Source organism: Ambystoma mexicanum, chromosome 2p, assembly GCF_040938575.1.
Source record: "Ambystoma mexicanum isolate Mex_15411 chromosome 2p, UKY_AmexF1_1, whole genome shotgun sequence".
Taxonomy (NCBI): Eukaryota; Metazoa; Chordata; class Amphibia; order Caudata; family Ambystomatidae; genus Ambystoma; species Ambystoma mexicanum.
The window spans coordinates 500,166,324-500,192,800 of NC_090923.1; positions in this window are offsets into that span (position 1 = coordinate 500,166,324).

Consider the following 26,477-nt stretch of genomic DNA (forward strand, 5'->3'; position numbering starts at 1 on the left):
CTCAAGACTGCATTATTAAGTTCGATTTGTATTAGGCCTCGCATGTGTATGCGTAAACTTAGACTTACATGACTATATATCTTTGTTTATTCGAGACCAACGTTGGACACTTAGAATGGCTATATTTTGTCTAGTGAACACATTATGTTGTGGGGCTGCTTGGAAAGCGTTGAGGCAATGGCTGCTTCAGACGTTATAACATGGACAGACCTACAAGGCAGGGCTCGTCATTTTTGGCGGTTGCCTTAGAATGGCATTATTTTTTTACTTTATTTAACCTTGGCTACCTGCCTTTGTTGACAGACATACCATTGGAAAACACACGTTTATTTTGAACGATGTGTATTTATATATATTTATATATCCTTTTTTTATATATATTTTTCCTTTGACACTCGTTATGTACCTGAGGCCTTCTTTTTGCCATTTTCCTCCACAGTCCTCGCAGCCAGCACATCTGTGCAATTGTTGCTATATTCTTAATCATATAACATTTGGTTGATGTATTGACACTTACAATGTGTTTTTATTTTACTTAACACACTGCATGTTGAAGTGCCTTAAATGTTTTAAGATGACTGCCATGTGTCCATCATTTTGTACCATCTCGTGAATGGGGACATTCTATGCACTTCATAGGTCAGTGTACCGCGAAACGCGTCGTTTTGTAACGAGGCTTTCCCTTTTTGCTGCACCTTTTTATTAATAAAGAAACACTTGTGCTGCCTGGATTTGCTGTCATGCCTTTTCCTTGCTGAGACTGGATTTCGTTTCTCAGCTGCTCTTGGGAGTGCAACCCATCGAATTTTGCCCTGTCCTAGGGCATTTTTTTCCTTTTTTGAAAAAAAAAATATATATATATATATATATATATATATATATATATATATATATATGTTCAATGTAAAGAGCTTAGATGTAACACATTATTAGATCGTAGGGGTCATCAATGGGGGACGCCCAGTTAAGATGATCATCACTTCAAAGATGTTGTTGCATTACATCATTACATAACTCAAGTTTTTTGAATGACTATATACATAATCAGTGAAAATACCTTGGTTAAAGAAACATAAACGTGAACATTTTACGGAACGAAAACCCTGGCAGACAGTTCAGGCATAGCACAGGGGCAAGAAGCTGGTCTTGAGCAACTGAGGTTTGAATACTGGTTCTGCAGGTTTTGAAAATGGACTCAGGTACGGTATTAGGTGAGTTATAAAAAAACAATAAAATAAGTAACTAAATATTCACCCCCTGTTGCGCAGTGTATGACCACAATGACAACATCAGAGAGTACATCACTGATGACATCACCGATGATATCACTAATTACAACATATTTAACTTCACTGATTTCATCACTGCTGACATCAGACTTATCATATTTGACTGATAAAATCACTGATCACATGAATTAGATTTTCAGCTTTTAGGACTATTTCTTTGCATAAATATAAATATATATTTTCAAAGTAAATGTTATTCTGCTGTAATTTCTTTAAATTCAGGGATGGTTCACAATTTGTCGCACATACAAACATGAACACAATAAAACATAGTAGAGCCGGTAAAGATTAATTAATTTATTTTTATTTGTGTCTACGGTTAATACAAACCTTTACAAATTAAAATACAGATAAATGGCATTAAAATATTAATAGCAAACATAATATTACAATACAAAATAGTCATTCATTGTTCAAGAAAGAAGCCACTGTGGAGTGGACCAAAGTAAAAACACAAAGTTAACAATTGATGCCTTCAATGAGATCATATTGTAAAATGATCACTTAAAAATGAGGGAAACGAAAAATTATGTTATCCTTCAGAGTAAAAATGTCCAATCAGGCGTGACAAGTAGAAAAAAGAAATATAGGATCCATAGGACGATTCAGTTATTGGGGATTTATTCGGGAGGTGGCTTGAGATAACAATAGATTCCGCCAAAATAATTGCAGCCCAAAACTGATTATCTTCAATGTGTTTTCTGTTAGTTACAACATTAACATAGCCTAGTGCATACACCCTCACTAGTTGATTACATTACGTGAGAATGTGTTTTGAGGTTTCAATACTGTTCCTGCATAGTCGACATGACCTTTCCTCTCAAAGAATCTGTGCCCAACGCCCTGTGCGCTAAAAAGTAGGTAAAATGCTATAACAAAGGTAAATAATAAATCTTCTAATTTCTTTGGAGCAAGAATCCCCAGATGTAAAGGCTTGCATACTGTTTTCCTTACACATGGTCCGATTATATTATATATAATCGATATTCATACAACAATCATATTGTTTTGCTTTTCTCTTAATATTGATAATTCTATTAGGATTAAGTAATGTCTCCCCCAAATCCATATTAAGTTGCTCAAGAAATGTCTTGAAGGTTTCTTTCAGGTTAACCAGAAACAATGTATTGCTATTTTTATTATACTGTACCGTCAAGAGACCATAAATAGTTTTTTCTTCCATGGGCGTCAGCATAATGGTGAAATAAAGAGCACATTTTTGCATCAATCGTATAGATCTAATTGATGTAATACCAAGCTCCATATGGAGCACTGCCAAGGGAACAGTCTGTGATACGCCAACAATGGTGCACATTTTCTTTGCCTCCAGTTAATCTATTTGCTCTAATTTATTTTCTGGAATCGTTGATAGACCATAAACAATGCTAGGATCAATACTAATGGTGTACACTTTTAGAAGGCTTTCATTATGATTTCCACATTTCTTATACATAATGCTCCTAAGTAGGAGCCATTTTTCTAGGACCTTAGTCGAAGGTTAGTGCAATAAAAATGATATGCTGGGCGCATTCTTAAAAGGAACACCCAAATAATTATAGGTGTCTACCACCTCCAATTTGGTACCATTAATGTACCAGGCTGGTGTTCTTGTTTTGGTTTTATGACCAAATATTAACATTTTAGTTTTTGATCCATTTGTCTGAAGGTGATTTTTCGGAGCATATTCCGCTAGTGCATTGATCGATCTTTGTAGTCCAATTGGGGTGCGATCCATAATAGTATCTTCAGCATAGCTGATCCATGGTACCGCAATAGTCTCAATAATTGGAGGGAAGTTACAGACAGTCTTTATGTAATGATCCATATCTGACACACATACATTATATAGGGTTGGAGCTACTAAACTCTTAATCACCTCCTTCATCTTTTCTAGACTTTTCTACTGTTCCACTCTTCTATTTGGTCTCCCCTACACTCACCTCTCCCCCCTCAAATCCATACCATTCTGCCATCCGCTCCCTCTGCCTTCTCTCACCTTATGACTCCATCTCCTCTTCTCTTACCTCACTACGCTGGCTTTCTTTCCACACCCAACTCAAATTCAACTTCCTCTGTCTTGTCTACAAATCTCTCTTCAGTCTTACACTACTCTACCTATCCTCCCTTCTCTCTTTCTGCACTCCCTCTCGTTCTCTCCGCTGACCTTTTCCTACTCGCTTCTCCTACTCCAACCTGTGCCCCTTCCCGCTTTCACTCTTGCCAATTACTCGCTCCTTTCCACTTGAATCGCCTCCCTCTCCCCATCCGCTCTTTGGTATTACCCAAATTGACCTTTTACAATTGACCTTTTACACAATTGACCTAATTTTTGTGGTTCTAATTGACCTTCTGCACAATTGACCTTCATATTATTTTAGTTATTTGATATATGTATTGGGTTGGTTTTGGATTATAAATAATATAAGGGGTTGGTTGGGGGGTTCTGGGAGGTTTTGGATTGGGTTGGGGGGCTGCAGGGGCTTTCCCCCGCTTATATGTCCTAATTGACCTTCTAAATTAGGTCAATTCTCCCGAGGTCAATTCTCCCGCGGTCAATTGGGAAAAGGTCAATTAGTATACAACCCACTCTTCTCCCTCCTAACCTACCGTTCACACTTCTCTAAAATCTTATCTCTTTCATTCACCCCCTAAACCTCCTACACGCTCACTCTGCTCCGCTGACCTCTTCCTACTCGCTTCTCCTCCTCTATCCTGCACCTCTTCCTGCTTCCGCTCTTTCCAATTACTCGCTCCTTTCCACTGGAATTGCCTCCCTCTCTCCTTCCGCTATTTTCTCTCCTTTCCTACCTTTCACACTTCTCTAAATTCTTATCTCTTTCTTTAACCTCCCTAAACCTCATACTCCCTCTCTCACTCTCGTCCTTCTCCACTCATGCTTAACATCTTCAATAATGTAAATTGTTCCTTGTACTGTTTTCTAGTTTGATTCAATTGTTATATAAAGCTTGCTCTGTTTTTTGCTTGTTCCTCATTTAAAGCACTTTGGATTAAAGCTCTATGTACATTTAATAAAATAAATAAATACAAATAATACACATATCTGCTTGATACCAGTATTATTAATAATGACTGGTGTAATATCACCCTCTTTATTAACAGTATTGTCAGAATAGAGAGCAGTGATAAAATGCAATCGTGGAGGATCAATCCCCCATTTCTTAAGTTTTTCCCATAGACGAGGTCTGGATACCATATCGAAGGCTTTACTAAAGTCTATGAAGCACACTTATAATCTATCATGTTTCTTCTGCTTAAAGGCAGTAATGAAATAATTCAATAAACTAATGTTAATCAAAGTATTCATACCACAGCAAAAGCCTCTTTGGAAATGTAATAAAATTGCATTTTCTCGAATCCATACATTTAACTTTTTCAGAAGCAATGCAGCAAATACTTTCTGACTGGCAACTACCATTGCCAAAAGTCGATAGTTGGCAGTATTTGTATGGTCCCCCCTTTAAAGATAGGCACCATAATAGATTTTTCCCAGCTGACTGAAATAATACCATCCCGTTCAATTTGCTTGAAATCTTTTCTAATATGGATGCCCAAAAGTTTGGATTATCCTTAAATATTTTATTAGGAATCATATCCGGCCCGGGGCTCGTGAGCTATTAATTGTCTTTAAAATGCTAATAATATTGTCCATATAAAATCCTTCAAAATAAGTACTAGACAGTAAATAAAAGTAAGATTCTAATAATAAAGCTCACTCACTGCTTGGGTCCAATCATTCATGCTAATTAAATTAGTTTTCATTTTAGACCGGGTGTGACCACTAGCTCTGATCATAGTCCAAAATCTTTTTTCATCCCTCAGGTTCAGCAGTTTAAAAATGTAAATCCAATAAGCATTCTTAATAGACGATTTGTGGAGGTTCAACCCATTTTTATATTTCGTTGATGCTTAGATTTTGTACTGCTGCTTTTGCAGCTTTAGTAAGTAAAAGGTCCTTGTCAAAAGCGTCAGTAGAGCGGCTTAGACACTTTAATCTCCCCATCAAAACATCCATCCTGTACACTGGTACCACTGCCCTGTATTGTGTTTGTTTCAGATGGGTTTTTAATAACCACATCTCATTCCAGTGATTTTCCCGAAGCCAGAAATAGAGCAATGTACTATTCTCCTGAACAAACTAATTCAGTTTCTCCAAGTTTCATTATTCCATGTGATGGTGTTCCCTGTGAGGTTGACAAGAGGTCAGTTAGTACAAGAGGTGGGCAAGCTCCCATTGACTTGATATTTCTATTGCAAATAACCCCCCATCTTTCGGTGTTACACTGTGGAGAGTGGTGCTATTCACATGAGCCTTACATCCTGATTCACTAGAACTAGTGGTGAGGTGAAACCCAAGCCCCAGTAGCAAGACTGAGGACGAGTGTAACAGCGTAGTAACTGCACGAGAGGAACATTCCATCAGTACCCAATTGCTAGCACTTCCCCATTTGGGCAGTTCCAGTCTCAAAATTTCATTATTTCTGAGCACAGCGAGACTGGGGATGGAGTTCCATAAGGCTAACAATCGGGTTCTGTTTAGGAAAGGACTATCCTGAGAAGGATTCATTTTCTCAGGTTTAACAAACAGGCTCAGTTTATTTCAGACATTACTGCTCCTAATACTGCTGGTTAAAGCTGTATTAATAAAACCATCTTCCCTTGCATGTGTTACTTTAGCAACAGAGGTTTCAAAAGTAGTGGGGCTTAACTTAAGATCAGCTTTCAACTGCAGCTGTTGTGATGTATTGTCCTCTATTCCTTGTAAAGGTTGTGCAGATCTACCAGACACAGACTAATTATTAACCCATTTATCCATAGGCCCTCTAATGTCCACCTGCCTAATTTACCCATCATCAATAACTTGTGTGATGATTGTATTGGAGGAGTTCAGTGATGTAAGTGAGTCAACTATATCGTTACCACCATCTACCACATGACCTTTCATGCTGTATTCCATTCTTTGTAAAGCAGGTAGGTGTTTATGGAACAATGGTAAATTCATTATTCTTTCCCATTGGAAATCCTAGGTATAGATGACTGTCTTTTCCATCGTTGATATTTCCTGACATAGAATGTCAAGGGTATCTGGTTCATTGGCTTCATAACTACGACCTGGTCCTCTGTAGTAATAGCCATTCCAGTCAGAGATATTAAGTTCGTATTATCAGAAATGGATTTTTATTTTATATTCTGTTTGAGATCACTAGTTACACAGGAATCTTTGGCAGGAACATCAGCAAGGTTTCCAGTTTTCGCGGTTAAAGGTACATAAACACCAATAGGGCCCATACTATCCCTCATTCTGGCTGCCAATGTTATTCTGCTGTAATTTCTTTAAATTCAGGGATGGTCCACAATTTGTCGCACATACAAACATGAACACAATAAAACATAGTATAGCCGGAAAAGATTAATTAATTTATTTTTATTTGTGTCTACGGTTAATACAAACCTTTACAAATTAAAATACAGATAAATGGCATTAAAATATTAATAGCAAACCTAATAATACAATACAAAATAGTCATTCATTGTTCAAGAAAGAAGCCACTCTGGACCAAAGTAAAAACACAAAGTTAACAATCGATGCCTTCAATGAGATCATATTGTAAAATGACCACTTAAAAATGAGGGAAAAGAAAAATTATGTTATCCTTCAGAGTAAAACTGTCCAATCAAGCGTGACAAGTAGAAAAAAGAAATATAGGGTCCATAGGACGATTCAGTTATTGGGGATTTATTCGGGAGGTGGCTTGAGATAACAATAGATTCCGCCAAAATAATTGCAGCCCAAAACTGATTATCTTCAAAGTGTTTTCTGTTAGTAACAACATTAAAATAGCCTAGTGCATACACCCTCACTAGTTGATTACATTACGTGAGAATGTGTTTTGAGTTATCAATACTGTTCCTGCATAGTCGACATGACCTTTCCTCTCAAAGAATCTATGCCCAACGCCCTGTGTGCTAAAAAGTAGGTAAAATGCTATAACAAAGGTAAATAATAAATCTTCTAATTTCTTTGGAGCAAGAATCCCCAGATGTAAAGGCTTGCATACTGTTTTCCTTACACATGGTCCGATTATATTACATATAATCGATATTCATACAACAATCATATTGTTTTGCTTTTCTCTTAATATTGATAATTCTATTAGGATTAAGTAATGTCTCCCCCAAATCCATATTAAGTTGCTCAAGAAATGTCTTGAAGGCTTCTTTCAGGTTAACCAGAAACAATGTATTGCTATTTTTATTATACTGTACCGTCAAGAGACCATAAATAGTTTTTTCTTCCATGGGCGTCAGCATAATGGTGAAATAAAGAGCACATTTTTGCATCAATCGTAGAGATCTAATTGATGTAATACCAAGCTCCATATGGAGCACTGCCAAGGGAACAGTCAGTGATACGCCAACAATGGTGCACATTTTCTTTGCCTCCAGTTAATTATTTGCTCTAATTTACTTTCTGGAATCGTTGATAGACCATAAACAATGCTAGGAACAATATTAATGGTGTACACTTTTAGAAGGCTTTCTTTATGATTTCCACATTTCTTATACATAATGCTCCTAAGTAGGAGCCATTTTTGTAGGACCTTAGTCGAAGGTTAGTGCAATAAAAATGATATGCTGGGCGCATTCTTAAAAGGAACACCCAAATAATTATAGGTGTCTACCACCTCCAATTTGGTACCATTAATGTACCAGGCTGGTGTTCTTGTTTTGGTTTTATGACCAAATATTAATATTTTAGTTTTTGATCCATTTGTCTGAAGGTGATTTTTCGGAGCATATTCTGCTAGTGCATTGATCGATCTCTGTAGTCCAATTGGGGTGCGATCCATAATAGTATCTTCAGCATAGCTGATCCATGGTACTGCAATAGTCCCAATAATTGGAGGAAAGTTATAGACAGTCTTTATGTAATGATCCATATCGGACACACATACATTATATAGGGTTGGAGCTACTAAACTCTTAATCACCTCCTTCATCTTGTCTAGACTTTTCTACTGTTCCACTCTTCTATTTGGTCCCCCCTCCACTCACCTCTCCCCCCTCAAATCCATACCATTCTGCCATCCGCTCCCTCTGCCTTCTCTCACCTTATGACTCCATCTCCTCTTCTCTTACCTCACTAGGCTGGCTTTCTTTCCACTCCCAACTCAAATTCAACTTCCTCTGTCTTGTCTACAAATCTCTCTTCAGTCTTACACCACTCTACCTATCCTCCCTTCTCTCTTTCTGCACTCCCTCTCGTTCTCTCCGCTGACCTTTTCCTACTCGCTTCTCCTCCTTCAACCTGTGCCCCTTCCCGCTTTCACTCTTGCCAATTACTCGCTCCTTTCCAATTGAATCGCCTCCCTCTCCCCATCCACTCTTTGGTATTACCCAAATTGACCTTTTATAATTGACCTTTTACACAATTGACCTAATTTTAGTGGTCCTAATTGACCTTCTGCACAATTGACCTTCATATTATTTTAGTTATTTGATATATGTATTGGGTTGGTTTTGGATTATAAATAATATAAGGGGTTGGTTGGGGGGTTCTGGGAGGTTTTGGATTGGGTTGGGGGCTGCAGGGGCTTTCCCCCGCTTATATGTCCTAATTGACCTTCTAAATTAGGTCAATTCTCCCGAGGTCAATTCTCCCGCGGTCAATTGGGAAAAGGTCAATTAGTATACAACCAGCTCTTCTCCCTCCTAACCTACCGTTCACACTTCTCTAAAATCTTATCTCTTTCATTCACCCCCCTAAACCTCCTACACGCTCACTCTGCTCCGCTGACCTCTTCCTACTCACTTCTCCTCCTCTATCCTGCACCCCTTCCTGCTTCCGCTCTTTCTAATTACTCGCTCCTTTCCACTGGAATTGCCTCCCTCTCTCCTTCCGCTATTTTCTCTCCTTTCCTACCTTTCACACTTCTCTAAATTCTTATCTCTTTCTTTAACCTCCCTAAACCTCATACTCCCTCTCTCACTCTCGTCCTTCTCCACTCATGCTTAACATCTTCAATAATGTAAATTGTTCCTTGTACTGTTTTCTAGTTTGATTAAATTATTATATAAAGCTTGCTCTGTGTTTTGCTTGTTCCTCTTTTAAAGCACTTTGGATTAAAGCTCTATGTAAATTTAATAAAATAAATAAATACAAATAATACACATATCTGCTTGATACCAGTATTATTAATAATGACTGGTGTAATAGCACCCTCTTTATTAACAGTATTGTCAGAATTGAGAGCAGTGATAAAATGCAATCGTGGAGGATCAATCCCCCATTTCTTAAGTTTTTCCCATAGACGAGGTCTGGATACCATATCGAAGGCTTTACTAAAGTCTATGAAGCACACTTATAATCTATCATGTTTCTTCTGCTTAAAGGCAGTAATGAAATAATTCAATAAACTAATGTTAATCAAAGTATTCATACCACAGCAAAAGCCTCTTTGGAAATGTAATAAAATTGCATTTTCTCGAATCCATACATTTAACTTTTTCAGAAGCAATGCAGCAAATACTTTCTGACTGGCAACTACCATTGCCAAAAGTCGATAGTTGGCAGTATTTGTATGGTCCCCCCTTTAAAGATAGGCACCATAATAGATTTTTCCCAGCTGACTGAAATAATACTATCCCGTACAATTTGCTTGAAATCTTTTCTAATATGGATGCCCAAAAGTATGGATTATCCTTAAATATTTTATTAGGAATCATATCCGGGCCGGGGCTCGTGAGCTATTAATTGTCTTTAAAATGCTAATAATATTGTCCATATAAAATCCTTCAAAATAAGTACTAGACAGTAAATAAAAGTAAGATTCTTATAATAAAGCTCACTCACTGCTTGGGTCCAATCATTCATGCTAATTAAATTAGTTTTCATTTTAGACCGGGTGTGATTCACTAGCTCTGATCATAGTCCAAAATCTTTTTTCATCCCTCAGGTTCAGCAGTTTAAAAATGTAAATCCAATAAGCATTCTTAATAGACGATTTGTGGAGGTTCAACCCATTTTTATATTTCGTTGATGCTTAGATTTTGTACTGCTGCTTTTGCAGCTTTAGTAAGTAAAAGGTCCTTGTCAAAAGCGTCAGTAGAGCGGCTTAGACACTTTAATCTCCCCATCAAAACATCCATCCTGTACACTGGTACCACTACCCTGTATTGTGTTTAGTTTCAGATGGGTTTTTAATAACCACATCTCATTCCAGTGATTTTCCCGAAGCCAGAAATAGAGCAATGTACTATTCTCCTGAACAAACTAATTCAGTTTCTCCAAGTTTCATTATTCCATGTGATGGTGTTCCCTGTGAGGTTGACAAGAGGTCAGTTAGTACAAGAGGTGGGCAAGCTCCCATTGACTTGATATTTTTATTGCAAATAACCCCCCATCTTTCGGTGTTACACTGTGGAGAGTGGTGCTATTCACATGAGCCTTACATCCTGATTCACTAGAACTAGTGGTGAGGTGAAACCCAAGCCCCAGTAGCAAGACTGAGGACGAGTGTAACAGCGCAGTAACTGCACGAGAGGAACATTCCATCAGTACCCAATTGCTAGCACTTCCCCATTTGGGCAGTTCCAGTCTCAAAATATCATTATTTCTGAGCACAGAGAGACTGGGGATGGAGTTCCATAAGGCTAACAATCGGGTTCTGTTTAGGAAAGGACTATCCTGAGAAGGATTAATTTCCTCAGGTTTAACAAACAGGCTCAGTTTATTTCAGACATTACTGCTCCTAATACTGCTGGTTAAAGCTGTATTAATAAAACCATCTTCCCTTGCATGTGTTATTTTAGCAACAGAGGTTTCAAAAGTAGTGGGGCTTAACTTAAAATCAGCTTTCAACTGCAGCTGTTGTGATGTATTGTCCTCTATTCCTTGTAAAGGTTGTGCAGGTCTACCAGACACAGAATAATTATTAACCCATTTATCCATAGGCCCTCTAATGTCCACCTGCCTAATTTCGCCATCATCAATAACTTGTGTGATGATTGTATTGGTGGTGTTCAGTGATGTTAGTGAGTCAACTATATCGTTACCACCATCTACCACATGACCTTCCATGCTGTATTCCATTCTTTGTAAAGAAGGTAGGCGTTTATAGAACAATGGTAAGTTCATTATTCTTTCCCATTGGAAATCCTAGGTTTAGATGACTGTCTTTTCCATCGTAGATATTTCCTGACATAGAATGTCAAGGGTATCTGGGTCATTGGCTTCATAACTATGACCTGGTCCTCTGTAGTAATAGCCATTCCAGTCGGAGATATTAAGTTCGTATTATCAGAAATTGATTTTGATTTTAAATTCTGTTTGACATCACTAGTTACACAGGAATCTTTGGCAGGAACATCAGCAAGGTTTCCAGTGTTCGCGGTTAAAGGTACATAAACACCAATAGGGTCCATACTATCCCTCATTCTGGCTGCCAATTATTTAAAATACTGCTGGTCCTCCACCAATCTTATGCATAGTTGGAATAACGCATCAGTGTTTGGAGCCATCAATTATATAATTGAATGTAAGTTAGCCAATTTGTCCTTATCATTCATTATTGATGCTTGAGATCCCTGGTTGATTGTCTCTTCTTCAGTTTCATATCAAGTTTCATCTGGTTCAGATATTAAACCAGTCAGATTTGTACTTGCAGATAGATTTGTTGATTTAATATAATCCACATCAGTGTGGGGTGGTCCCAGGGAGTTCCTCCAAGTTGTAACAAAGGTTTAAGAGTGAACCATTATTGTCAATTGTAAAGGAGTGTAATGTGTCACACATAGTTACTTTTCTGAGTGTGTTGTTCTGCAAATTAATTCCCAACTGATCTTAAGCGGCCGTAGTCGGTAGAGACTTGGTGCTAAATATACCAGTGATAAGGCGAACCAGATTATCAATGCACTTCTTTGTTCCCTTAGTATTCTGTCTGCCCTTTTTAACTCTCTGGGCTTTTTTCAAAGTGTCCTGTGATTTTACCGGACTCCACATTTTCTTGTCGGGTCTAGACATTTCACTCCTTAGACCCAAACGTTTTTGTCTCTTTTGCAATGTCATGATTAGAAATTGCTGTGCAGGAGCGATATCAATAACCACCAGTAAATCCAAATGCAAGGTACTCAGTCAAATTGCTCAAGTAGCGGTTAATTAATAGAGACACAACCATCACCAAGAGATATAGGAAAAAAGAAAGGAGAGAAATATGGATGGCACTAAAGGCACCCGGGCCCACAGACCCTCCTTATGGAGGTATTTAAAAATAATGAACAAAATAAGGAGAAAGGAGATACTTAAGGGTAAGACTCTTAGCTGTTAGGTCACAGCTGCACAGGGTATGTTTCAGGGGTAAACGGGAGCTCCAAGGCAAAGCTCACAGTCACTCCTGAAAAACCGTTAAAGTCCAAGATGGTATGTAAGCAGACTTGATAATAAAATTTCAGAGGACCGCAAGGTCAATAGTCATTCAAATATGTTCAGTCAATCCTATCTTGAACTCACTTCCTCGCAGTACTCTCAGTCTGCGCGGACTGTGCAGACTGCAGTTCTAACTCTGCAGCAACTCTGTGGAATGGTGAGCTTAATGTAAGTTATCGCCTCTTCCAGAAATGAAAGCCAGCAAAGAAAGACCTTCCCAGAGGTGTGCAGACTGCCGTACTAACTCTGCAGCAACTCCGTGGCCGCTCTGCAGAATGGTGATGGTTAATGTAGCTTTGCTCCTCCTCCAGAAATTAATGCCAGCGAGGAAAGATCTTCCCAGCAGCATGCAGACTGCAATATTAACTTTGCTGCAACTCCGTGGCCGCTCCACAGAATGGTCGGGGTAATGTAGCTTTGCTCCTCCTCCAGAAATTAAAGCCAGCGAGGAAAGACCTTCCCAGCAGCGTGCAGACTGCAGTACTATCTCTGCTGCAACTCTGCAGAATGGTAAGAGTAATGTAGCTTTGCTCCTCCTCCAGAAATGAAAGCCAGCGAGGAAAGACCATAACAGTGGCGTGCAGACTGCAGTACTAAGTCTGCTTCAACTATGTGGCCGCTCCTCGGAATGGTCAGAGTAGTGTAGCTTTGCTCCTCCTCCAAAAATGAAAGCCAGCGAGGAAAGACCTTGCCAGCAGCGTGCAGACTGCAGTACTATCTCTGCTGCAACTCAGCGGCCGTTCTGTGTAATGGTGAGGGTAATGTAGCTTTGCTCCTTATCCAGAAATGAAAGCCAGCGAGGAAGGACCTTCCCAGCAGCGTGCAGACTGCAGTACTAACTCTGCTGCAGCTTCATTTAAATTTTATCTGTTAGTGTGGAATAAAAAGTTATGATTAATTTAGAACATGAATAACTGAAAGTAAGATAAATTAAATTACATGTTTAAAAGTACATTTTCAATTTCTAACCTTTGTTTTTTTTGTGCATATATGTAGTATTAATATTTTATTTAGAATACTCATACTTACACTTCTGATAAAATTTCACAATACATAAGTGGCTGTACTTTGTTTTCAAGTGTTTATAACACTTCTCATTTAGAAAACAATACGTTTATATACTATTTTTATAAGCACAATAGAACATTAATATTTGTGCATTTAAAATGTTCCTAGCAATCAGGATTCCCCAGGTCTCTTTTTCCAACTATTCATATTATGGGTTGTTTACAACTGTGTATATATTATAATATCCTAAGAATATCTAAAGTATATTTGATACAACAATGTATACTCTATGCAATTGACCATTTCAATTGCTTGCTATCAAATGAAATTAAAGGTATTTCTAAAATATGACATATTTATATTTTAAATGTCATCCTTGAATAAATGCTACACATGAATGATCCACAAGTATTCATACCATACATGTCTACCCGTCTATTGTTCTATGTCATGTTCTGATGTCATCAGTGATATAGTCAGTGATGTCAAATATGATGCAATTAGTGATGTCACCAGTCATGTCATCAGTGATGTAATCTCTGATGACATCATTGTGGTATTACGCTGTGAAACAGGGGGCAAGTAGCTACACTGTCGTTGCTTGAATTGTCTGCTGAATTTCAAAGGTTTTGTTATGTTTCATTTTCACCTTAATGTCTCTTTAACTAAGGTTGTGTCACTGAATTCTAAAGGTTTTGTTGCAATGTATTGTTCATCTAAACTGTTTTCAAACAAAAAGGTGTTTTAAGTTAATTTCAAGGGTTTTGGTATACTATAGTTTCTTCGGGGCCCACTAGCCATGGCCACAATACATGTTGCACCAATAGGTTTCTCTGAGGTGCACTAGCCATGGCCTTCAGCCTTGGCCACTGTACATGTTGCGCCAATAGGTTTCTTTGACGCCCACTAGCCATGGCCTTCAGCTCTGGCCACTGCACATGTTACACCAATATTTTTCTCTGGGGCCCAATAGCCATGGCCTTTGGCTGTGGCCACTGTACATGTGGCATCAATAGGTTTCTCTGGGGTGCACTCACCTTGGCCTTCAGCCATGGCCAGTGCCAACAGCCTTCTGCCTTGGCCACAATACATATTGCACCAATTGCTTTCTTTGGGGCCCACTAGCCATGGCCTTTGGCTGTGGCCACTGTACATGTACCACCAAAAGGTTTATTTGGGCCTTCAGCGTTGGCTACTGGCAATGATGCACTAATAGCATTCTTTTGGGTCCACCCCCAAAGCCATGGCTTCATCTGAGGCCACTGTATATGTTGCACCAATAGGTTTCTTTGGGATCCACTTCACATTGCCTTTGGCCACGGCCAGTGGCCATAAACATTGGCCTTGGCCACTCTCCATGCTGCACCAATAATATTATTTGGGCCCCACTAGCCTTAGCCTTCGGCCATGACCAGTGACCACAACCATCGACCTTGACCACTGTACATGTTACACCAATAATTCTGTTTGGAGCCACTATTCATGGTTGGCCATGGCCAGTGTCCATGGCCTTTGGCCACTGTACATATTGCATCAATAGGTTTTTTTGGGGCCACTAGCCAGGGCCACTAATTACATCAATCATGACATCACTGATCACATCACTGATGGCATCACTAATGTCATCACTGGTTTGATTAATTACATTAGAAATATGTTACATAATATATATGCACCTATGTCATACTTACATTGTAGTCTGCCCTTGTAGTATACATTGCACAATTTTAAGTGCATTCAGAGATTATTACAATGAAGACTAATATGTAAGCCAAAAATGTGATTGCTGAATTGGAGGGGTTTTGTTGTGTTGAATATGATAACCTTAACTCTCTCTAAACAAGGTTCTTTCACTGAATTGCAAAGGTTTCACGGCTATATATATTTCTCATTAAATCTGATCACCTTAACTCTCTCTTAACTAATGTTTTTTCACTAAATTTCATGGGTTTTGTTATACTATAGTTTCTTAGGGGCCCACTAGCCATGGCATTGGCCCTGGTCACTTTACATGTTGCTACAAAGCATTTCATTGGGGTCCACTTGCCATGGCTTCCTGCCTTAGCCACTGTATATGTTGCACCAATAGGTTTCTTCCAGCCCACTAGCCATGGTCTATGGCCTTGGCTACTGCCCATGGTGCACCAAGAGCTTTCTTTGGGGCACACTAGCCATGTCCTTTGGCCGTGGCCACTGCACATGCTGCACCAATAGGTTTCTCTGGGGCACTAGCCATGGCCTTCAGCCATGTCCACTATACATATTGCACCAATTGGTTTCTTTGGGGCCCACTAGCCATGGCCTTTGACCATGTCCAGTGGCCACAATTATCAGCCTTGGCCACTGTCCATGTTGCCCAATAGCATACTTTAGTGTCCACTAGCCATGGACTTTGGCCTTGGCCACTGTCCATGTTGCACCAATAGCTTTCTATGAGACCCCCTAGCCATGGCTTTCACCCACGAGCAGTGGTCACGGCCATTGGCCTTCCACTGTACATATTACACCAATAGTTTTCTTTGTGGCCCACTATCCATGGTTGGCCATGTCCAGTGTCCACAGCCTTTAGCCTTCACTGTGCATATTGCACCCATAGGTTTATTTGGGGCCCATTAGCCATGGCAACTAAATACATCATGCATTACTTCACTATCAGTGATGACATCACTTATGGTGTCACTAATGACTGAAATCACAGGTTTGAATAATTACATTTTTGAAATATGACAACTCTGTTTTGTTACATAACAAATATGTACATATTTCATACTTACACAGTGCATTGTGTTTTGCACTTGTTTTTTCAAATGTAGTGTGCAGTGCACAATTGTAAGTACATACAGAGATTACAATGAAAGTAGTATATAATCATTACATACTTTAGAAGATAATCTGTTATATTGGAATACAAATTCATAATTTATTTTCAAAAGAAATGCCTACAAATATTAGTAATACAATTGGCATGTCTATTACTTTCTAATCTTCAATTTGTTTCTATAAATGTACATATGTAGTATAAGTACCAGTTATTTTGTGTATATTTACCACATTTTGAATTCTTAGATACTATTTCATTGCAAAGCAAACAAGTACATACTTTCTATTATATGTGATTATTTTCTCATTAAACATGTCCTGCAATTAAGTATCCTAATTGCTTTCTAGTACATAAAATTCAACCCATTTGTATAATGTTACATATTTTTATTTTAAATTGTATACGTTCATTAGTACTACAAATGAGTGCTCCACACGTAATAATACAATACTTCTGCATCAGTGTATTCTCCCATGTTAAGTTGTTATTTTAAAGTTTAATAAAAATCAATATGTATCAAAATAGGTAAAAAAGATATTCTAACTTATATAAATCAATAATGTCATGTATGATTAACTATTGATCCCAACAGTGATGTCTTGCATGATGTCATAACTAATGCCAAGAGTGATGTGTGATGTAATTAGTGATGTCACCAGTGATGTCATCATTGTGGTCATATGCTGAGCAACAGGGAGCACACAGTTAAAGTGCACTTGCTCGAAATATGAGCGGTTTTGTTGCATTGAATCTGATCATCTTAAATCTCTCTTAACTAATGTTTTTTCACAGAATTTCAAAGGTTTTGTTATACTATAGTTCCTTAGGGACCAACGGCCATGCATGTGGCCACTGTACATGTTGCACAAATAGTTTTCTTTTAGCCCACACGCCATGACAGCGGCCAGGGCTGAACATGTTGCATAGTTTCTTGGAGGTCCCACTAGCTATGGGCTTTGGATGTGGCTTCTGTACATTGTGCACCAACAGCTTTCTTTTGGGGCCACTAGCCTTGGCCCCTTGCTATGTCACACCATTAATTCATTACCAAACACCCATTGCCCCCTACACAAAGGAAGTAGGCACTGCAGATGTTAAACCTTTTTTTCAAACTCCTTATTTCCACGATAATTTCCCAGTGATTGTTTCCAATATTCGAAATTCCTACTGTAGAGTGGCGGTTCACCTATTCTCACGATAATGAGGAAGAAATGCTTGGAATTAAAAAGTCTTCCACATCCTCAAAGGCTCTCAACATGTGTCCACCTTTTTTCCTTTTTTTCTCAGGTCCCTGCACTCCACTCAATTGCTTTTTTCATCTCAGACCCTTTCTTCTTACCCCTATCACTCATCGCTTTGTGTGGCGCAAATTTGTTTCTGAGCACGTCTTTAGGCATTGCTGATGTATCTTGTGAGATTCCCACACTCTCCCTCAGATAAAATTAACATTTTCTACCTGTAACTGGCTCCCCAACCCACTGCAAAACCCATAACTTCACACAGTGTTTTATTTCCCAGTCAAGAATAGAAGCCTGATGTGATTGCTACTGCATTTCCTATTGGTATTTATATAGCGCTACGTTCAGGCAATCTAAGTGCTGTCATTCAAAACAAGAGGTGTTCCCCTAGGAGTGACTACATAAACAGAAGAGTTGTGTGTTGCTTTCTGAAGTTGAGAAGGTTTTTAGATTCTCTAGATCATGGGGGGAGTTCATTCCAAAGCTTGATGGCATCCTTTTTCCTCCTCCAAATAGCGTTATGAATTCTTTCATTTTTGCCCTCTCAATGTTATTGCGAGAATCGCTCACATCGAGCAAACACAATAAAAATAGCGTCTTTTCATTTCTGAAAGGAGCCACGGCACCCCCTGGTCTCTGCTGACTATTCTAAAAACTACTGGAAGGATTTACCACAAACCAGTCAAGGAAATTAAGTCAAAGCTTTGTGCCCAAATTGGTTCTTGTTTGGTCCAAATATGCCAAATTATTGTGCTATGTCTGTTCAAATACTGCACTTTATGTCTATCGGAAAATGAATTGGAGTAGGCTGAAAACTATGTTTTTTGTTTTCTTAATAACATATCATTTTTTAATGAATTATTCCCAAAATGTCCAGCTTGGTGGGGGGGCCTTGATGAACTTTTGTTTGCAAAATTTCACCAATTGCATCCACCAAGTGAAACGTTATTAGCTTCTCTCAGCCTCTCTGCTGCAAAGAAGCAAGGCTGATATAAACGATTAAAGGAACATGGGCACTCCCTTCTCAGTTGAATAGTTTAAGAACTACCCCAATCCAGTCAAGGAATTTAAGTAGACACTTTGTGCCTAGGTTGTTCCTTATTTGCTCCAAATCTGCCTGACTGTTTTCGTGCTACGGCTGATAAAAGACTGCACTTTTTCCTCCATGTGAAAATGAATGAGAGCAGGATGACATTTTTTTAAATAACTTTATTTTCTAATGTATTGTTCCAAAAATGTCCAGTTTTGGGGTACCCAAGACAAACCTTTGGTTTAAAAAATTTCATCCAAATCCATACAACAAGCAATAAGGTATTAGCAATAGAATTCTGGGGAAAATATCAGTTTTCATTTCTGAAAAACCTCTCAGTATCTCTGCTGCAAATAGCAATTTTCTGGGAAGCAGGGGGCACCCCCTTCCCATCGAATGTTGCATTTATTTATTTTTAATACAAGTTTAGCCTCACGGCTTTGTGTATACAACAAGGAAACATAATTTAAAATTGGTTATCAAAGGACTTTTAGAAAGCGCAATCTGATCAAGGTTAAACTCATACCCTCTACTAGCAGATGTTTAAGTGTTTCTAGTTTAGATTCATCACATAGACAACACTTTCTATTATGCCGCAATATACCAAGCTTTGCACCTTTAGTTTCTAATACATCACTGAAGTTAAATTTGAGTAGGATGTATTGTTGGAATATCTGTGGGCAAGGGTATGCCATAATACACAGCGGAGTAGATACTTGTTCCATTACATAGCAAATATACCTACCGCTGTTGCTTAGTGTAGATAGCTGTATCACATTTTGGTCTTTACTATAATCCTTAATGGTAGCTCTCCGTTTGAACTCACAATTAATCCTTGATACAGAATTATTGACAAAGCCAACAGTCCATTTTCTATGTAGAGAGTGGATGTTACCTAGAGTGCCCATTTTATAACATTGGTCGGTCATCATAAATGCATGAATGTAGTAAACCGCAATTGTAGTGTTGTCTAAATGCCTCAATTTTTCATTGCACATCACTGTTCTACAGATGAAATCTGCTTCTATCCTGTTGAGTCCAATTTCTAATAAGATGTATTCAACTGATACAGTGATAGGTAGCCAGAATAATGTGTGCAAAATCTTTGCTTCAATTTTTTTTTAGCTCTGGAAAGTAAGTTGTGGCCCCAAATTTCAATTCTGTATTGTAGCATTGACAATATTTTTGCTGTATATAATAGCAGAATTGTATGTGCCGAATAGCTCATATTTTTACCTATAAATAAGCTTATCGCATTCACTGCCTTCATGCACCTATTTTTGATTTTGGTCCAATGATATCTCCAGTTGAATTTTTCATCTATGTATACACACAAGTATTTGTAGACGGGAACTTGTTCAATAGCAAGACCTGCATATGTCCACCATGTCTTTTTAGAGGTTAGCCGTTGATCTGAAAATACCATTGTTTAACTTTTCTCTATATTGAAAGTGAGAGTCCCCCACAATGCCGTGATAACTCCCCAATAAGAGTCAATAATGGACACACCCCAGGAGGGAATGAGACCAAGGCCAAGTGTGGGTGAAGATAAAAATGCATTTTATCTAAAACCAAATAGGGCCAGCAGAGAACTCTGCAAACTCAGAGAACTCTGCCCAAACATCAGAAAATGTACATTATATTACAAAATCACGCTGTCTATGATGTGTGTTATAGGGGATACACTGAGTTGCGACCATTGGACAGAAGGAAGAAGACAGTATCCATTCTGAAGGGGCAGTGCTCCCGGATTGGCTGGCACAGTGCTGGTTACTTCATGGAGCAAGTGAGTCAGCTGAGCTCATCCGGGAGAGGTGCAGGGTCAGGCAATGTCCGAGCATTTATAATTTATGCTAACATTGCCCTTGTGGCCACACATACCTTGTACGCTATTTATGCATTTAGATATATGAGAGATAAATTACTGAACATTTGACCTGGACAATAAAAGTGAGTGGTCCGGTGGCATCAGGGTTATTAGATAGCAGATTGCTTAAGCCTTCACTTATGTAGTTGCAGCTTCACAATTCACGTTAGATTGTTTAATCTCATTATAGTGATGAGATTTCTTAAATGTCCTTCCTATATTTTTGTAGGTTCTCATACGGTTAGAGTACATAAATGCTTGAGGAGTAAGTTTTAATTTAGACTTCTTGATAGGGTTTTTCTTAGCTTTCCCTTCTTTAAAGTGGTTCACTTCAGCATCCCCTACAGACTTACATGATGGTGCAGAATTTTTTTGTTTTTGTTTTAGTGAATTAACACTGGTTATTGGATCGGTGGAGGAACTTTGATCTCTTACTGTTTTACGATTGTGGTTAATGCTCTTGTAAAGGAGCAAGCACAGATTGGACATCTAGTTTTTGTTTTTCAAGATTCTCGCATTTTGCTACTAAGGTAGACAATAGGTTATCAAAGACCCAAAACATGTCGTCAGAATTCATGCTTATCAGACTACTGTTATTCAAATTTTTGTTAGGGTATTCAGGTGGGCATTCTGAACCTACGTTTGTACATACATTTCCATATTTACTTGCCACTGTACTCTCATTAATTTTCATAGAAGCATCTGCACCAATCACAGTACCCACTACCTTAACATTCTGCTGATCATAGAAAGTAAGTGTCTAAATGAAATATCTCTAACATCTCCCATGTAATCAGCCACAGATACATCTTTGGATAGATGGATAGATCTAGTGTTTTTTATTAGATTAAGATGTATATCAACCCCATCGTTCACAGACCTAAGCACCATTGCAATCAGTGGCTTTTTTATCTGTTATGCTATCAATTATACCATCAGTAATGCAATCGGGTACTAGCAGTTGTGGGGAACATTTTAAGGCCCCAACAGAAATTCCCTTCACCAAAAGCCATGTTAAACAAAGCCACAATGACGGCTGTGCTTTTAGTCTGTTTGGCACATGTGTGGCGAGATTCAAACACTGCCACCCAAGGAATGGCTGCATTTGCCTTATTTTCATTTAAACCATAAGAAAAATGACTGACGCTTAGAACGGCATCCCATTTGCTGTTCTGCCATATGAAGATTAAAAGCAGCAGACATCAGTCAAGGCAGCATTACAAGTTCTTTCTTTTATTTAAACGCTCCAAAGTTATGCGCTTCATTGAAACACAGCCCTCCTTGTGTATTTCATGCGATTGCCTAGAAGTAAGGCAGTACATCTGCAGAACAGCGTTATGTTACTGATAAAATATTTGAAACGCAAAATATTCTGTGTGTTCATTTAACATGGATTTTGTTTTCTGTTGTGGGGAACCATTGAGCTCGAAATGCATATAGAAAGGAATGACATGTGGTTTTGCTTTTCCATGTCAAGATCAAAGACATTCTTGGCAGTATCACTCTGTGTCCAGAACTGACCGTATCTGTAAAAGCCCTCCAGAAGGTTAATTAAAAAGAAACTGTTTTTGTGCAGATCAGGAAAATGCTGTTTGAAAACTAAACCACCCACACAGTGACTAATCCAGCCCATTGACTTCAAAACTATTGTACATTAAGACAATTTTTTCAGCACACGAAATAAGCAATAATTTGATATCATGCCAGTATTTCATGGGAATTCTGGAGAAGCATAAAGATACCCAGTGCATGTTTCTGACACTTGGTGAACTGGAATGGCAGGACAAATGCGTTTCGGGGTGAATTATAAATGCCACAGACATGAAACTTGGTGAAAAGATGGCAAATACTAGCGTGCATGTCTGCTTTTCATGGTGCTGACTTGTGTACATCTGATGTTTTGATCCATAACTCATTTTTGTCAAGAAATAGGCTTTGTGAGTCAAAGGAAGTCATAAATGCACACACATAAAATGATGTCATTTCCCCTGAACCAATCTGCCTGGGGGAGGAGGGAACACCAGTAGCCTGCCCTATTCCAGCAGAAGGGTAACTCCAGAGTACTTCCCCCAGATTGTAAAATTCTATGTTGTCACTTTATCTATATAAGCGGGGACAAGCCACTGAAATCCATTCAAGATCCAGGAAAGCAGAACCATCCCTCCATCCAGGTAGAAGCACTCATCCAGACCCAGGTATAACCAATAATCCAGGGAGAAAGGAGGAAAGGCAGCTGGTACCATTCAGGAGAGACCAGCGGTTCACAGTGATCAGACCTTGCCCAGCTGATCCCATACAGGAGACCCCAGCTGTCCCAGTGACCAGATTCCATGGCCCCGCTGTCTGTCCAGAGACCTTGCTGGCAGTCCAAATGACCAAACTGAAGCTTATCTTGTAATTATCACAACACCCAGTAACCAAAACTGCATATCCTGCTCTTTGAACCTTGCATCCTATTCAAATCCCATTAAAAATCACAGTCAAATCCCAAATTGCCAGTATCATCTGTTCACCTTTTCCATAGAAGAATCTGTGTTAGCCTATATCTGTTAGCATATTCCTTTTATAATTTCTTCAGTTATCTGTGCAAGTCCTTAGTACCATTTTGAAGTAAATTATATAAGGAGGTACACAGTGCGAGCTGGTTAAATTAACCCCCTTGTGTGCAGTGTCTTTCAATAATATAGCAATTCAAATATAGCCTTAGTAGAAGTTGTCATTGTGCTAACAAAACCGGAATTACCCGTGTATTGCATTTTTCCACCAATTTCGCACTCATCCCACAGAAAAACCCATACAAAATCCCATTAAGGGTAATCCCTTCCCCTCAGAATCCTATCTGTTATGTGCCTGCGTTATTGATCCTAAAAACCGATTTCAGATTTTGACAGCTAAGCCCCTTTTCTTAGCAGCTTGTCATTTTAAAGCCCATAAGAAAAACAAATTGCAATTCTGCTGTGTGTGTTTTCTTCTGCATTGTTTTCTTACCAAAAATCGATTTTCTTACTTGTGTTCCCATTGCATTGGTGCCCTGTCCAGTAGTCTGGAAGCTTCCTTATCATGTAAGTGCAGCTGCACAAATGTCTGCCCTAGCTATTATACCGCAATTGTAAACTGATGCACAGGTAACAAGTAAAATCCAAATATGTCATTTTGCTCCTTTTGAAGGTTTTCAATGCCATCTTTGGCTTCCCATTCTGGGGTGGTGAGCTGAATTTTAAATCTGATGTTTGCCTCTTCTTTCTGACTCCTTGCCACTGCTTTCCATCTACAAAGAATTTAGTTAGCAGGTGTTTGGGGACGTTTTGCAGGGGGAGTGCATAACCTGTGCCATCTGTCATTCTGAAAAACGATTTTGCTTCTGTTTTCCATTAAAGGTTTAGGCAGAGTATGTTAGGAATTTAAACTAACTCTTTTTTTGTATTTGGTTTATTTAAACCTATACAAAACTTTACATCAATAAAACATCTTAAAACAAACAAGATAAAATTATTTCATCACATTTACACTTCTAATTACATCCTTGAACATTTCCTTCAGAACATACTTTGCAAAAAATGTTTTTTAATATCCAAACAAGAGTCCCCTTTCGGTAGTCTCGAACAACATAGTATATCGCAGTCTGGTCGCAGACTCACTATGGACTACATTTCACACAAAAATAACCGACTATGCTGCAAGTTCAGCCTTCTTTGTAATTACGAGTACCAGCTTTCTATGGACAGAATCTGTCGTCAATTGGTCAGAAATGGGCCTAATTTAGTGTATTTTACAGACAATCATTAAAAAATCAACCACTTTACACTTCAGAGCAATATTGGTACCATGCATCATTTCAAACCACATGTACTCCCTGGAAACGTTTGTGGTATTGTACACAAATTCAGAAAAAAAACCACATCATTTGCTTAACAACATGGGGCAAACTAATGACAAATGTACCAATGCTTCCACCACTTCAGGCTGTTCACAGAATCTGCATGATTTCTTATTCTCAATGTTTCATTTTCTTATATGGCTCATTTCATTAGTATTTAAAACATTGAATCTGAATCGCATCACACTATTACGAAATTTCCTTGACGGATATTTTGTCAGATAAGATTCAAGTATAGGAAACCACTTCCACACAGAGACAACTTGATTATATAGTTTCGAATTCATGATCGCAGCGTTATTAGCTGGCCAATCAGATGCCTTTTTCAATATTTTAATTTTAGCTGGTTTCTCTAATAGACACTGCTTTGAAGGTCCAATCTTTACCAAAGTTTTTTCTACATCAGATTGTAAATCAGTCATATATTTCACAGTATCACCTTCCCGTAATATGTTGTACAGTGAATTCGACCCTGCCAGAATACATTTTCTATACAACATAACTCTTTTACATTCCACTATACTTTCAAGCGAACACAGGCCGAGTTTGTACCTTATCATTTCTACTGGAATGCATTTTGGTATGAAGTACAATACTTTTTTCCAAATATGTGCTTCCAGTCTTTTTAAATACGGAATCATTTTTACTGGGTAAAATTCTAAACCATGGGTTAGCCTTGGGATAACCTTAAGTAGGTAAAAGTCTCTGCATCCTGACACAGTGAATTTCCCAAATTTCATTTCAATTGCCTTCAACTGATTGCCCGCCACTTTTGCTTTGGATTCCAGACATTATTTTGAAAAATTGAGTGTCATACTGCTAGCAAAGAAATACCCTAGATATTTAAAAGCTTTCTGAAGCCTTATCTTGGTCCCTTCAACCACCCATACTGGATTTGGGTTTGCTTTGTTATTTTGACCCAAATTGATAATAACTGTTTTTGTGGGATTCATTTTTAATTTTAGTTCTTTAATGAAGACTGCAAACACATCAATTAGTCTTTGTAAGCCTATCTTTGTACGATCTAACAGCAAATAATCATCAGCGTACGCTACCCAATTCACTGCAAATCCACCAATTTTTGGGGTTATTAAACCAGAAGACGCAATTTTTGCATTTGCGCCGGAAACATACAGATTAAATAAAATGGCCACCAAGGCAAAGCCTTGCTTTAGGCCATTCATCACTTTAATTTCTCTGGACATGAGCCCTTCAGTGTTAAGCCTTACCTTTAAAATTGTATTCGAATAAAGGCGAATAATCATCGCTAACAACCCTCTGTCAATTTTCAATGTATCGAGCCTTTGCCATAATGTTGGTCTGTCGACCATATCAAATGCTGCAGATAAGTCCATGGAAGCAGCGTAAAGAGGCATATAGTTAGATTTCTTAGCTTGGCTTTGCAAAATAGATACAAAAAGACCACCCGAATCAGTCCCCAATCCTTTTCGAAACCCGAATTGCCTCACATCTAGGATTTCATTCTCCTCCATCCATAGCAACAGATTTTCCAATATTATCGAGGCAAAAATCTTGGCCTTTATATTAATTATTGATATTGGTCTATAGTTATTAGGGCAAAGACGATTGCCTTTTTTAAATATGAGTATCACATAAGAGACTTTCCAGGAATCAGGCATTATTTGAGACTGGAGTACATCGCTGAAGATTAAATGCAGTATGCCGGCCCATAACTTGGCACTCGGCTTCAATATAGAGCATGTCAGGTTATTAGGTCCCGGAGTGGCAGAGGGTTTTAGCTTTTGGATCATTGCTCTTATTTTTACCACTGAAACATCAAGACACCATTTATATTCTTTGTATTCAACTGCTAGTGTGGCATTGGTGAACAGGGCATATAAAATCTCAAAACAATTGCACCATACTGATTCTCCAATCGGATT